The 12,275-nt window shown below is 46.2% G+C and overlaps 1 protein-coding gene across 2 annotated transcripts in view; it reads left to right on the forward strand.

Annotated features, from left to right (window-relative positions):
• Window positions 1-12,275, forward strand: part of LOC146273438 (plexin-A1-like) — a 159,491-nt gene that overhangs the window by 53,948 nt on the left and 93,268 nt on the right. The gene's annotated exons all lie outside the window — the stretch shown is intronic.

Raw genomic sequence — 12,275 nt, forward strand, 5'->3', positions numbered from 1 at the left:
CTGCAACGTGCAAGTTGGCCAGTTCAGACTTGGCTGTTATTGTGGAATAATATTATCTTATTAGCTTTCCTTACTCCATCATTGGCACAGCGGACAGGCACAGAGTTGGCATGGTAACGTATTAAAAACGCCAAGGGATGTATGTAGTGGGTACAGAAGGTGACTTTTCTGACCTGGCATACCTTGACTGCTCGTCTGCCAACTGGAGCAGCTAAAGACACACCTAGAGTCTGTCAGAGTGCCAGGGCACACTCATCAACACCGGGTACACTTCTGCTCATCCCTTAATGATTGTGACTATTGCTGCGATCTGCTTATAACAGGTGTGCGTGCGAGCACACACAAACACTATCTAAACTAACATGATCACATTAACATCCTAGCCGTCAATCCAGCTGTTCAACACAAGATCCTAAATCCTTATTAGATAACATTATTAGTCTAAATGAATGTTGAACTGTGGTTGTTATATTTAAATATATACAGTTTGTATTTGCTAATCTACTGTAAAGAGTGATGATGATACTTTTGCAGACATTAGAAAATGATTGGTTCCAGTGATAATCTTTGGAATTGGGTTTATCGGATTAACCATTGGTGGGTTAATAGATTTCCTAATAGATTCTTTTTGATTAGTTCCTCCTCTTAAGCAAGTTTTAAGATGATTAGCTCTCAGATGCTTACTGCACGCTCACGCTCATGGCAGGGCACTGAGACGTTGTAAATAAGAAACTACGCTGTAGTTAGGTAGAAGTTCATTTCGGTCAGGGGTTTAGAATTGTGTCCTGTCTTTTCTTACTATACTGTGTCCCACTGTGTTTGTGTGTCAAGTTCAGGACAACCGTCACATGGCTGTCATATGCTTGGGGAGCGTCTTCGGTCAAAAGTGTTCACATGGGTCTTGTGATCTTCTCCTTACACGCATCAACACAAAGACAGTACTGTGTCACACACACACACACTGACAAGAAGGGACTCGCCACATACACGCACACACATTTTCTTTGGTCCCATGTTTTCTCCTTTTCTATCTTCCTCCCCTAAAGAAGAAAGTCTTATCCCGAAGCCTGGTTTTAGCTGGCTCTCTGGCATGCCTGAATAACTGCCTGCTAGCGTGGTCTGCACTGTTCTCTGACCCTGGGGCTAATCTTGTTAGCATAAGAGTTAGTGTCATTGTTGGGGGGTGGAGAGCATAGGCCAAATGCTGGTCTGCAGCCTCAAAAGTGAACACTATTAGCACAACAGTTATACTTAAGGAATACTTGCCTCAAAGGGCTGCCCTAGCCACCACCCTGTTTACCTAAGACATTTACTCCTAACAGGGTCAAGGCAAAAAGGCCACACATCATTTTTTTTATTTTATTTTATTTTTTATCACTGAGCAATGACAGCCAGTTTTGTAACACAAGGCATCAAAGGCAGCTAGCATTAGCATTAGCTTTGCACAAAGCTCCTGGCCTCATTATTGGTGCAGCTGACCTTGGAGGCCTGCCATCTTCCTGTAATAGAACCCTAATAATGATAGAGGATGCACCTCTTGTTGTGGGGCCTTGGGCTGTGGGACCTCCTTCTCCCCTCTCTTTTTCTACCTGTCTTTCTCCCTTCTCTCTATCTCTCTACATGACCAGCCTCATCTTTATTTTGCAGTAGGCGGCTCCCCTTGTACATTGTGTTAGTGGGTCCTGTGTGTGTCTGTGTGACTGTTTGTCATGTCTCCCTCAAAAGTGAAATATTTATACCACTCCTTGTCTGAATGTTCTGACTAAAGACAGACGCCAGACACCCAACCATGCTTCTCTCATAGTTGCTCCCTCCCTCTCGCTCACTCCAAGCTGTATGCCTTCCTCTCTTCCCCCACTTTTCTGTTATCCTCCTTCTCTTTCTGTCCATGGGAGTAGTCATTAGCTGACTGACTGGCTGATTGCATCTATTCCCTAGGCCCACTGTTTGTTTGTGCATCTTTCTTTGCCTCCTCCCCTCTTATTTCTCTCTCTCCTGCTTTCGGTCTCTTTCTTTTTCTATGTTTCTCACCCTCTCCCTCTTTCACACTCCCCCTTTCTCTTTCTCCCTTTCTCATATGGAAGACTTGGTGTTTTGCGAGCCAATTACCGGGTACACTCTCTGTTATTACCTCTCGTTCCCCTTGTGCTAAACCAGTCACAAACATTGGTTCAGACCAGTGCATTTGCATTCTAGGGCAGACACACATTTATTTATATACCAACCATGCATGATCCATGCTTACTTACGCTGTGTTGCGCTCAATGAGTAAGGCATGCGCGCACACACACACACACACACATTCTCTCTCTCCTCCAATAAGCATTTCACCTTGACACACACACACACGGCCTGAACTAAATCATCCACTGCAAAATTCATTCCATGTCAACTAAGCTTCGGCTATCCACAGTTTCAAATGGATCATTTAGCCACCTCTACCTTTTCAACAGCGCCTCCCCCTCCTGGGGTCCGGGGTCGACATTAATGGCAAGGCCAGCCATGCTGGAGCCAGTTTCCTGCCTCCCAGCAGGGTTTTAGGGGATTTGGCCGGCGACTGGAGGAGCCAACATGGGGGAGCAGCAGCAGTAGCAGAAGGCAGGAGGAGACTAGTATTCCCCCCAGTACCTTCCCTCCTTCACATCCCTCCATCTTTCTCTCAATGTGCTGGGGGTGGATTAGGCTAATTAAAGCGCTGCGAGCCGAACCCCCCGGGGAGACGCCACACACGCACACGAAACAAGCACAAACACACAACTGCTTGTACGGATCGGGACGCTCACACAAACCCATGCACTTAACCTACCCCACCCAAAGCAACAATATGTACCCGTTGTAGCATACATAATTAGACAAATTCCAAGACAATCATGTATAACAACAAGTTTCCCCAACACCACAATGCATATATAACTGACCCACTCTGAAGCTGCTTGTGAATCGAGTCCAACATAATTGTAGTTGCTAGCACGATGCAAAAAAAACAGTTGATAAAAATAGCTTTTCTATTTTATCTCTGCACGGCCAAGGCAGAGTTCCAGAGGTTGTTTTTGTTTATTTTTTTGGTGGGTCACCGCTCTGAGTTACCGCATCAGAGCAAACAGTTTGCCCTCTTCAGCCACTTGCCCAAGGTTGACTGTTACTGCCATTGTTGGCTCTGTGTGGGAACCGCTGATGGTCTCTCCCCAACGAGGTGGGGCCTCGTTTTCCTTTTTCATTGTTTAGTCTGTTTAGCGAGTTTGGGTTGTGCGTGCTTGTGTGCTCGTGCTCATCTGTGGGTGTGTAGTGTTTTACCGCTTGCCTGAGGAAGTTTGCGTCTTCTGTGTCTGGGTGTGCATGTCTGCTAGCGCGCATACATGGTCATCACGTCTCTACCTCGACCTTGGGTCTAGTTGCCAAACCAATGTCATGGCTTTATTAGTCAGCACTGTCCTCAGCAGGAAGGAGGTCGGGAAGTAAGCAAGGCAAGGCAGCCTTTCCTCCTCTCCAGGAAAAGAGTGGGAAAGAAAAAGGCCTGGAATCATGTCTCACTCACCAGGAATTACAGCCGGATGCTCTCCCAGAGGGACATTGTCACTCAGCTCCGAAGCATATTGGATTACTGATAACCTTTGCGGGCGGCATCCTCCTGCTTCCTGTTCAACTATACTGTGCTCTACTGTACTTTACTGAACAGGATAGGTGGTGCATTGAGAGAAATGATGGGGAGAAGTCCTAGAGAAAACACACGCACCGATACTCTCTTTTTTTGTGCCCATATACTTACAGAACTGTGTTATGCAACTCACAGTATATTTGAATTGTAAAGTGTGAACACACACACACACATACACTCTGTCAATTCCAATAAGTAGCCTATGAGGGGCTCACTCCCTGTCATCGTCGGCCCCCAGAGTGGTCGGCTCCAGCGTTTCCATGGCAACAGTAGCCAGGGCAGCGAAGAGGAGAGAAGAGAGGTGGGGGAACCGTGCGATCCATCACGTGTCGCGTCGGCATTTCTGATTAAACCGCTGGCCAAAGACAAGTTATACTCTGCGTTGTGGAACGTTCTCACACACATTCATCTCTCAAATACAATTTTTGCAACTTGCAACCTTAAAGCAATCTCTTGTAAGTGCATAGGCAATAGATAAGTCCCGAAAAAGTGTTACGAAACTATGCTGTTTTGAGTAGTCGATATACAGACACAAGCAGACAAGGATTGAGGGGAAAATGAAGGGCTTGTATAGCAGCATACAGTTTGTGTGCGCGTGATCTTTGTGTGTGTGCGGAGCAACATCAGACTTACTCGGTTGTTCCCAGTTGTAATGTGGTGTGTCTGCTTTTGACACATACATGTCTGTGTGTGTTTGTCTTCTTTAACCTCTGCATCCCTCTGGCTCAGGCAGTACATTGTACAGGGAACAGCAGTCAGGTTTGACTCCTCTTGCTACAGCAGCTGATTACTCTGACAAGCAATTTAGTCACTCACCTCAAGGACTGCATGCTAGGGCCCCCCCCCCCCGTGTCAAACCCCCCCACCCCACCCTCCTGCTCTTAAAGACAAACAAACACAAATGTGCTGATGCCAACTCTCACCATTTGCTGATGTACACACTGTTTGCATGTGACCAAAAGCACACCTTTGTATATTCTCACACCATATCCATACGATAATGTTATGTGCTTTATATGGACTTGTGCTTATTATTCAGTGCTTTCTGGCAATACACACACACATTATTATCCTACCCCTAACCTAATCTATACTGGTGCTTATTGACATCAGGGTAAACTGTCACTTGTATGACCACCTCTCCCTGAGGATCTCATTAAATGTAGGGGCTCCATACACACACGCACACACACACACACAAACACACAACTTTTAGCAGTAAGAGCACTATTGCTAGTCCCAGACCACGTTCTAGAGTGAGGGTAATTTACATGGCCCAGAGTTTGGTTTTCTACAAAGGAAACTTGTCTGAATCAGCAAGAATACCAACTAGGTACTAAATAAGGAAAACTATACTTCTTCTCTTCCGGAGATACGGTGAGAGTCTTTTCAGTGGATTGCCTCATTTGACATTCCAAACGAATGCAGTGAAAACATTCAAACTGCAAATCTCTGAAGTACATTCTAGGCACTGAATCTCCCATGATAACAGCTTCATTCGCACGATCATTGTCTTTCAGAACATGGGATGGGTGAGGGTCAATACTCAAACATAGCTTCCTGTTCCTTATACTGAGAGTGGACTGGAGCAATGGCAACCCTTTTCAAAGTAACCTATTGCCTATATTCTGTCTACAGCCTTGCAATGCACTGTACTTCACTGCACGGCAATGAGAAATAGCCACTTAACGTTATTGGGATGCCACCCCAAGTGACTTTATTTCATTCCTTAATGAATGTAATCTTTGACTCGATTCCAGACAGTTCCAGATTTAACGAGTGTTCGATTGGAGTCCAGAGTAAAAGAGCTGGTGTTTCTAATGGCTAATGACCTCCAACCGCTGTGATCAGAGTTGTCAGTCCACCCATCCCAAGATGTTGCTATGTAGTCATGATGGTCACGTTTCTCCATCCAAAATGACACACAAGGAATACACGCACAAGGAACCTGAAAGGCTGGAGTGGGGGAAGTGGTGGTGGTGGTGATGGTGAGTGAGGATGAGAGGAGCAACAACACTCTTAATCATACTGATTGCTCTGGGCCGTGGCTGCCGTTGCATCATCTCTCTAATGCATTGGCCCTATGTCAAAAGGGGTGTTTGTGTCTTTGAGCTTGAGGATGGGCGAGGGTGTTTGTAGCTGTGTGTGTGCGTATGTGTTTGTAGGTGTGTGTGCGTTTTGTGTTTGTTTGTGTGTGTGTGAGTGCATGCGTGCCATGTGTGCTCGTTTTCCTGTGTCCCTTTCTGCTGCCTGAGTTTGGGACTGCTTGAGTCATATCTCACTTGAGTAAAATCCTCCTTAAAAAAATCCCCCTTAAATTCCACTTCTGAGGATTGATGACTAGATTCCACACAGTTCGGCACACACTTTTCTGCAACCCCTCTTACAACACAAAAACTCTCACTTGCCTCACTCACCTCACTGACACACGCACACAAACACAGGCACACTCGTGCACAGGCACATGCACGTTCACTCAACGGTGCAGTGTGAAGCCGTTCTCTCTTTAATAAAACATATTGATGGAAGTGCAAGAAGTACGTTGGCCAGCATAGCTTATATGTCTGACACCAGCTGAGGTTAAATCCTGTCACATCTCCTTGGTGTTCTTACATAGCTCTCTGCTGCCAAGATTCTTCTCTCTCACTTTCTCTTTGTATCTCTTTCTCTCTGCCTCTCCCCATCTCCTGACCTCTGTCTCACTCTCTCTGGCTCTCTCTCCATCTACCCCCTCTAAATATCACTCCCTTTCTCTTCATCTCTTGTTTCTGCCTCTTTCACTCTCTTTTTTCCTCTTTTCTTTCTATCTGAACTGATTTTAAGGCCGACCTCTGCCAATAGCTCATCAAGTCCAGTCCACCACAGGATAAAAGATTCCAAAGAGGAAAGGCTTCTCCGTGTAAATTTAGACCAGTGTGCTACACATACCTTTTTCTCTGTTTGACTTCCAACGGTTGACTGAGGCTTAGGGTGTGGTCTTTGTGTGTGTGTCCATCCTTTCCTCAATCGGCATTTGCAGTCATTTTGTGTATCCTTGTCCAGATGATGTGTCTTCATATCATGGGGAATACTGTCTCCATTACTTTGAATTCATTAGCTAACAATTGTCCCATCTTGACCAAAATGCAATGTTTTACTTTCATGATTTCAAGTGAGGGACCCCGTAACTCTTGTCTCCTTTCACTTCTCATTTCCTCTTCTCTCATTCCACCCGCTCCTCTGAGAGAACGATAGAGCTTGGAGCAATGCAAATTGGGTAAAACGTTCCGGAAAGTGCCTTTTCCCACTGGAGCCATTCTCTCAGACGTGTGTGTGTGTGGGTGTGTGTAGGCGTCCCTGCATCTGTGTGTTCTTGCATTCCTCTGTGTGTGTGTGTGTGTGTGTGTGCGTATGTGCACGAGCGATTTCCGAGAACGCCATCGGATACATCCGTGTTCTTCTAGAAGAAAATGATAGAGGGCAGGTAGGGAGACTGCATGTTGAAATTGAGGGCAGCTTCTTGTCGGGCCCTCCCAATTATGGTTAAGGAGAGGGGCTCCAGCAAGCGAAGACGTTAATTTGCCAGGCGAAATAGACGATTAGGTTACAGGGGTGGTGGGAAGGGATATGGGTGAAGCTTAGGCCACTCGTTCTCCTCTTTTCTGGATATTTCTTTCCATGTGAGAATTCAAGTGGCTGTCACCTAGGCACATGGGTCTTCAAGGCCGCCGTTGGGAAGGAAGGGAGGGGGTGGGGGGGAGGGGGGTTGACGCGCTTGGGCCTGTTCCTGAGGGCTAAATGTCTGACTGTTGGATGGACTGACATGGCAGCCCATAGGGTTCATGGATTTTCATTGGCATTTTGATAGGGTGTGATAATGCGCGCGCGCACACACCCAGAACTTTAGATTTTTTTTCTCTTAATTTAAAAATGTCATGAAAGATGTACAGACTCTTTACAGATAGCATTGTTACAGATAGCATTGTCTCCTTCACATTGCTAAAAGAGAGCCGTCGAGCTCTCTCAAACTATCAGTCTGAAAACCCCACACAGCTAGCCAGTGTTACACCATCCAGGTGGCAAAAGCTCCTGTAACCTGGGTCCAGCCTTACAGTCGCCTCGACAACAACACAGAGGTTTGTGACCAATGCATTTGTTTCTGCCCTGAGACAAACGTAGAAATACACACACGCACAAAAAACAGTCTTTTGCTCCGCAGATGTAGCTGAGAGGGTTTAGTTTTAAAGGGGGAAGCTGTAGTAGATGTGATACATTGTTTTGATGCTAGAGAAACATTAGAAAATGTGTGAATGAGAATAGTTTGCTGTGTTTGAGTGTATGAGTGTGAGGGCACATATGCATGTTTGACCAGTTCGAGATGCACTATTCTGCATCAACATCTCCACTTAAGAAGATGTTTCCTTACAGTTGCCACCATCTCTAACAGCTTAATATCCCTCACCCACTGTTGTCCCTGAACAGCTTGATAAACATCCAACGCAGAGAAAAATATTTTCTCTTTCCTTTTCACTCCTTTTCACTCCTTTTCACTCTCTCAAATTCCAGACCATCTGTAATTCCTTAATTTTCCACAAGTCACATTTACTTTCTAATTGTATTAAGTATTAGTACCTTCAAGGACTGGTGGGGGATGAATTAAAAGTTAGTAAAGTTAAGTGCAATTTTGAGTAAGCTTTTTTCCCCTTGCATATGTGGTTATCTGTGTGTGCATAGTTGCAAGGTTAGGGCGTGTGTGTGCATATGCATTTGCTTTAGCGACTGTGTTTTTGCATTCGTGGGTCTTTGTTTGACGGCCTAGTGCGTGAATACATTGCCTCCTCTTGTAAGCCACAGCCATAATCAATGAGCCAAACACAATAATTCAATTTCCAATCTACAGTCACTTCAATCTAAACATAATGTAATCAATTCACTATCAAACAACACCCCCCTCCTCATCAATTAGACATTGTGTATAATAATCGGATGATCCGATTCCAAGGGGGAATTGTCAATCATCTCTCATTCATTTGCAAAGATGGCTGCTGAGAATCACCGCACAGCTGGATCTTGGCTGGATCACAGCTTAATCAATGGTTGTAATTCTCTTTGTTTATATATGTGTGTGTGTGTGTGCATTCGGGTGTTACAAAACACCTTTTGTTCCTCCTAATGACACCATCTCTTATCCATCCCCAAGCTCCTTTAAAACGGCCTAGTCAACCGCTTCAACCGAGTGTGGAAAGTTCTGGGCTGGGACTCATTTTAAGTTCTCAGCCATAACCTTTCGTTTTCTCCTGTAAAACTGTTTCCATTGCGGCCTTTGAAATCTCTTCCTCTATACCAAGTTCATTGTGTGGGCAAAGTCTATGAACTGGCTTTGTTTCCTTTCTTCCTTTATCATGTCTGTAGGGAGCAACAGGGTCAAGGATAGTGGGCAGTATGCTTGTAAAGCTCCCTGCTAATCTAGGAGATGGGACTTCCTGAGTGTTCTGCATCGCTGGCACCTCCTTCCTGTGTTGCAGCCCCTCACTTCCTGTGGGAAGTGAGGGGCCAGTCACAGTGTTGTAAATGTGCGTGGGGGGGGGGGGGGGGGGGAAGGTTCAGGAGAGAATGCGAGGGAGGAGGTGGAAGGGGGCGGCAGAAATTTAAGGGGATGTGACACGGGTGTCGGACAAAGTCCTTTCCGAGATGCAACGAGGACAGCGGCAGGCGATAGATGAGGACACCGGGCACACAACATTTAAAAAGATGTTTGAGTGTCTTGCCCTCTCATTCCTGTTATCCCCATTGAACCGTGATGAGAACTTACAGGGAGTCATGGTAGTGTTGATACAGCCTCAAGAGAAGGCGACATGGAGGATACTCTTGACCATGTCCCCCTCAACCCTTTCAAGTGCTGTCACTTCAGTTTTTGCCTCTGAGGAGGTGGGACAGAAAGCTTTGGCTTTTAAGGCTCCTCTCTCTCCCCCACCCCTCCGTCTCTCCCTCTCTCCCTTTGCCTCACCACTCTCTCCCTCACCCACTCTCTATCATCCCCTCCTCCATTTCTCTCTCTCCACGCCAGGAGAGGAGTGGTATGATGACTGACCTTGGCTGCCTTCTCTTTAGACGGCATGTTGCCCTCTCAAACATAGTTGGTCTATGGAGACACTCGGGCGTCAATACATGCTCGCCGCTCAAATAATTGGCTGCCCGCCTCCCCCCCCCCCCCCCCTTAATCCTGCCCTCTCTTCTGTCTCATTCACAGCTCTCGTTCCAACAATGCCCTCTTTTATTCTCGTTGTTCCCTCTCTCTGTCGCTGTCTTCCTCTTGCTTCTTGTCTCTTCTTTATGGAACTTGTCTCCTCTTCTTGGTCACCTCTCCCTTTCTAACTTGCACAGTGTGCACACCCCCCTCTTCTCTTTTGTTCCTTCTTCTCAAGACTAGGCTACATGTTGAGCCTGGGGAAAGGAGGTGCACTCTGAGCACACCACTAGAACAATGCAATCGGGACAGGGGGAGAGAGAGCAGAAGAGTGAGGGGGAGGGAGGGAAAACAAGAAGTTGAGGGGGAGGGAGGGAAAACAAGGAGTGTAGGGGGACAGTGAGGCCCTAGACAGCTGAACAATGGCAACTATGCCGTCCGGACCGTGGTACCCACCCCTTCCCCCGGTAGCCTTACTAGGCTAAATCTGTGGTCAAAACCTGTGGTGTTGCCGTGGCTACAGGCCAAACCAGAGGCGAGGCATGTGCGTCCCACCTGGTATCCTTGTCCCTTCTAGTCCAGCTGCTCCCCCTCGCATGCCTGTAGAGTGTGTGTATGTGTACGTCTGCTTAAAGCAATTCACTCGGCCCTTGCTCCCATGAGCTGCACAAAAACAAATTCCAACTTAGTATATCAGCATTCTTATCCGTTCATTGTCAAATGATGACCTTAACAAATCCGAACAAACAAGATTAAAGGAGAAAAAGCACCTTTGCCCTCCCCTCGCCTTACATAACCAGTTTAAATATTACCAGAAGTCTGAGAGCCTTCATAAATAACGCCTTATGGGTGCGTGCCAACTGTCTAGGAATAACTTCTGTCTACTCTGCCCCCCTCTCTTGTCTGAAAGACGATGTTCACTTCCTGTCTCAATCGTCCAGAAATCATTCCTCAAATTCATCTGTTTTTCCAGTTTGATAAAGAGCAAAATGTTGCTTTGTATGGTTGTTGTTTCTCTTCAACCTGGTCGATTAAGAGAAGATTGTAGGATAGAGAAATATATTTTAGAGATTTTCTCTCTTGGGTTAAGGAAAGGAAAGGACAGATAGATATCCTCCTATCTGGTTTGACTTGTGTTTTTGACCTAAAGTACATGCGTTCCTCGTGAAATATTACTCAGTATTGGGAGTATTTCGTAGTTCAGAGTATGGGGAGAAGGTTTTGAAAGGAGGAGTTTGGTGGACTAATGTTAGGCATGGTTTGTCTGAATTTGTGGAGTGTGAGTCAGCACGTTTTGTAGCAGTGAAAATGTGGGTTTGTTACATGCATACAATTTTCCTTTTCTTTCTCTATCTCCTATTCCTCTGGACGTTTCCTCAGCCCTGATTCCCTCCACATCTTCCCCTGTTCCCTCTCCCGTCCTGTTCTTTGGCTCAGTGCTCTGCAGCAGTAACTTTATTTGTGGGGCAGCTGCCAAGGGTCTTCCCCAGGGCTGTTTGCGTGAGGGGGGAAGGGGAGGAGACGAGATGGTGAGTTGGAGAGAGTCTGAGAGAAGGGTAGGGAGGAAAGGACACGTGGGGAGCTGCAGAGACAGAGAGAGTGGGTGGTGAGAGAGACTGAGTGAATGAAGAAATAGACAGAATAAAAAAATACTGAGAATTTGGGGGGAAAGAAGAGGAAAGTAACTCCTGCTCTCTCTTTTGCTCGCTTACACTCTCCATCTATGCTTCTCTCCCTCTCTATTCCTCGAAATGGCAGCCATCCCGGTTTTGTTTCACTGCCAGTACTGGATAGGATTACCAGGACTAGGCCCGGACCCAAGCCAGGGACTCTCTCCCAGCTGTTTCCCAAGAAGGGCTGCCAAGGCTGGGCAAAGGGGTTGGGCTCACCTGGGGAGAGCTGGGTTCATGAGAGTCTGGATGGAAGTGTAAAGTGGCCATACGTCCCAATTTCACGCTTAAAACTGGGGACACGCATAGGCTATTAGGAACAATTAGCCTTTAACTACCCTCTGTCTGGCAAAGTTGGACAAAGTGGTCAAGGTTAATTGAGCTACTTGATGGAAAATTCAGTTTACAGAACACACATTTCCACAATGGGAACCATAGATGCAAGTAAACTAACTTGTACGCAAGCTCTTACCTAGAAATCTCTGGGTCTTTCTCTGTACAAATGTAAGTATATATTCACATACGCACACGCACGCACACACACCCACCCACACACACACACACACACACACACTTACATATACACACGCAGCAGGATTGACTTGCCTTGTTACCACAGCTATTATCTAGCTGGAGTGACAGTCATCTGACTGACTGATTTACAGACCGATAGTCAAACTCATTCAGAGAGGAAGTGGCTGTCATAACCAAGGCCTCGTTACTGGAACTAATGAAATACATGGTAATAGATCTCTCTTTCTCCCACTCTGTGTGTCTATCCCAA

Source organism: Hypomesus nipponensis, chromosome 9 (genome assembly GCF_054491055.1).
Source record: "Hypomesus nipponensis isolate SF chromosome 9, ASM5449105v1, whole genome shotgun sequence".
In the NCBI taxonomy this organism is placed as follows: Eukaryota; Metazoa; Chordata; class Actinopteri; order Osmeriformes; family Osmeridae; genus Hypomesus; species Hypomesus nipponensis.